Source organism: Chionomys nivalis, chromosome 8, assembly GCF_950005125.1.
Source record: "Chionomys nivalis chromosome 8, mChiNiv1.1, whole genome shotgun sequence".
Classification (NCBI taxonomy): Eukaryota; Metazoa; Chordata; class Mammalia; order Rodentia; family Cricetidae; genus Chionomys; species Chionomys nivalis.
Window position 1 is genome coordinate 91735882 of NC_080093.1, and position 3704 is coordinate 91739585.

Consider the following 3704-nt stretch of genomic DNA (forward strand, 5'->3'; position numbering starts at 1 on the left):
ACCTGATTTCCTCTTCCTCTAGCCACCACATGCATGCATACACACACACACACACACACACACACACACACACACACACACACACACCAAAACAGACCATAGCATTGTGTTTAGAGCCTACCACAAAGGCTGTATCAGAGCTACTGAGTGTAAAGGAGTGAGGATGGGAAGCAGGAGATGGGGAGCCTTGTCGTCTGGTGTAGGATGCAGTTGTAGCGATCAGGGGAGATGATCAAAGCCTGGGAAAGAGTTAATGAAGAAACAAGAACACAGATATGTATGGGTTCTAGACACTGCTGAGGTGTGGTCAGGAGCCCTTGTTTGTATTTGCTGTGCTAATGTGGGAAGGGGAGGGTGACACTACACTGTTGAAGTCACTATGATGTTTGCTCACCCTCTATCAGAACTTACAGCTGGCTCTTCCTACTGCCTCTGTCTCTCTGTCTCTCTGTCTCTCTGTCTCTGTCTCTGTCTCTGTCTCTGTCTCTCACTCTCAAGTTTTCACAGGGAAACTTCGAAAACAAGCATGTTTGGAGCTAACCTCACCACTACCCATCCGACTGTGTTCATCCTGCTTGGAATCCCAGTACTGGAGCAACACCACATCTGGCTTTCTATCTTTTTGTCTCATGTACTTCACCACATTCTTGGGAAATGGAGTCCTCATCCTTGCTGTTCTGAGTGAACATGCACCTATGTATGTCTTCCTATCCATGCTGGCTGGCACTGACATTCTCCTGTCAACCACTACTGTGCCTAAGGCCTTGGTTATTTTCTGGTTCCACGACAGGGAGATCCCCTTTGATGCCTACATTACTCAGATATTTTTATGCACGTTGCTTTTGTGGGGGTTAGGAATCTTGACGGCCATGGCATTTGACCGCTATGTGGCCATTTGTACTCGTTTGAGATACTCATTCATTTTAACTCCCATGGTAATTGGAAAAATGGCCCTGGCCATCTGGGGATGGAACTTGGGACCATTTTCCCCATCATATTTTAGCTGAAGAGACTGTCATACTGCAGGGCCAATAGCATCCCACAATCATGCTGTAAGCATATTGGTGTAGCCAGGTTGGCTTGTGCTGATATCATTGTCAACATCTGGTCTGGTTTCTCAGTGCCAATGGCTTCAGTTTTGGTAGACGTTGCACTCATTGGTATTTCTTACACTTTGGTCCTCCAGGCTGTGTTTAGACTTCCTTTCCGGATGCCAGAACAAGGCTCTCAACATCTGTGGCTCTCACATTGGAGTCTCCTTTTCTCCATACCTTCATTTTCCACACCACTTTGGCAAGAACACTCCCTACCATGTACACATTTTTCTGGAACATCTCCATGTGCTAGTTCCCCCCATGCTTAGCCCTGTCATTTATGGTGCAAAGACAAAGCAGATGAGGGACAGCATGACTCACATGGTCTTTGCTGTGTGGAAGTCTCGAGACCAGTCACAGCTCTCAATGCTTTCTCAGTTTCTCTTACCAACATGAGAAAGAGAGAGAGAGAGAGAGAGAGAGAGAGAGAGAGAGAGAGAGAGAGCTTGCTCGTGAGATCCCACATTCAGGTACTGTATTTTCTGCAGCAGAAAGCAAATGGGTTTGAGAAAATGTGTATGAAAGTTCAAACCTTGGTTCTATTATGATCTGATTGTGATCCATGGGGAGTTCATAATTTTGAAATTTAATCTTAACCAATAAAATAAGACCTCTTCTTCCTATGTTCTAAGCAGTTTCTTGCCCAAATGGCTAACTAACTGATGGAGGAAGGTCACTGGTTAAAAAATAAAAGAAACTGCTTGGCCCTCATAGGTTAGAACATAGGTGGGTGGAGTAAACAGAACAGAATGCTGGGAGGAAGAGGAAGTGAGCTCAGACTCGATAGCTCTCCTCTCTGGGGCAGATGCGGTGAAGCTCTGACCCAGGATGGACGTAGGCTAGAATCTTCCTGGTAAGCGCACCTTGGGGTGCTACACAGATTATTAGATATGGGCTAGTCCAGGTGTGAGAGTTAGCTGAGAAGAGGCTAGATATAATGGGCCAAGCAGTGTTTAAAAGAATACAGTTTGTGTGTTGTTATTTCAGGGCATAAGCTAGCCAAGTGACCAGGAGCTGGGTCAGCAGGAACACAGCCTGCAGCTCCTACTACAACTAACTCCATAAGGAGCTTCTTCAAAGCCCATCTCCCTCTCAAAGTAACTGGTGCTGCCAGGAGCAGATGTGCCTCATTATCATGAAAAGTCTTAAGTTTTTAAACATTTTAAATGCCATATTCTGAAGGCCTCTGAAGGATTTGAAGAATACCTATCTAACTGAAATATATCTCTATACATCTAGAAAATCTAACTAATATGACTACAAGCTTTACTATTATAGATGAGTCTCTATTTAGCTATATTTCTTAATTATATATTATATTTTTAAATGAGCTGGACAAACATAATACCTTAGTCAAGATTAGAAATATACATATAACAAAATTGACCTTAAATTTGTATCAAGGTTACAATTGTAAAATTGTAACCAAGATCCATACCAATGCAAATTATTCATATCTATATCATATTCCCCTTTAAATGTAAACAAGCATTTATAAACTATATTTGGGAATATGGGCGTAGTTTTGTCCATACTACTTCCTGCTGTTTGGGGGTGCTGTTAATCAGGTCTTTCATGGTGTATCTTGTGTGCTAGGTTTATCTCAGTCAGCAGTTGGGCGAAGTATTTTTTCTATAGGGATGTTCACAGCAACCTTTCAGGTGTTTTGTTCCATGAAACCATATTGGTCTGGAAGCAAACCACAGGTTCTCATCTTCTGTGGAAACAAGAGAAAACTTCTCCAAAGCAGCATATCCTTAGCCCCAAATTTGAAGTCATGATACCTTTATAATATACATGCTGGTTTAGCTTAGCAGCCCCCACAATGAAATGTCTCTCTGTACTTAGCTCATTAACAGTAAAAATTCAAAGAATTTATATACATATATACATATGGATTATATACATAATCCAAACTGTGAATTTTCCATTTTTATGTGGCTTATTTGTTTTATTCTTTTAAATCTATGACTATCTGTACTCTGTCCCTTTAAAGAATTTTTTTACTTCTTTTTCAACTCTCTATAGTCTTTCTTTTCTCTTTCAAGCCTATGTACATTTATCTAACATTATGACCAATTTAGAGTTATTTTATTGCTGAATCTGTCCTTATTGCATTATTTGTAACTCTTTACTGTCCTGAAGAGCTTTTAAAATTGTAAGCCCTCCTTAAAACTTAAGCTGCTGCATTTCTAGGTCAAATACAGTACTGAGTGCTTGCCAGCCCAGTCTAAAACTTAAGCTGCACCATTATTACTAGGTCAAATATGGTAAGTCAGTGCTTGTTCCACCCAGCCCAGCATGGTGGAGCCACTTGTGCCCCTGATCCAGGCTGTGCCTTGCCCCACTTTCAGGCACTCAGATGGTCCACTTTGCCACCAAGCGAGCCTTATCACTTTGCTCACAAACTCCATCCAAATGCTCTGCCTCCAGAGCCAGAGGTCACACTCGCAGCAGAGCCCAGAAAGCCAGCATTTCAAAACCACCACTATTTTTTTCTGCTGTGGCAGAATCAGGAAAATCTCACTTAAAGGAGCTGCAGCATGACTCCAGCAAACAGCAAGAAGCTGTGTTAAACTCTGCATTTTCTTTTTGTCTAGAATTGCTTTT

General features: G+C 42.0%; 1 pseudogene; it reads left to right on the plus strand.

Annotated features, from left to right (window-relative positions):
* Positions 1 to 526: 526 nt before the first annotated feature.
* LOC130879949 (olfactory receptor 52B2-like) lies at positions 527 to 1490 on the plus strand (annotated as a pseudogene).
* The last annotated feature ends 2214 nt before the right edge of the window (positions 1491 to 3704 follow it).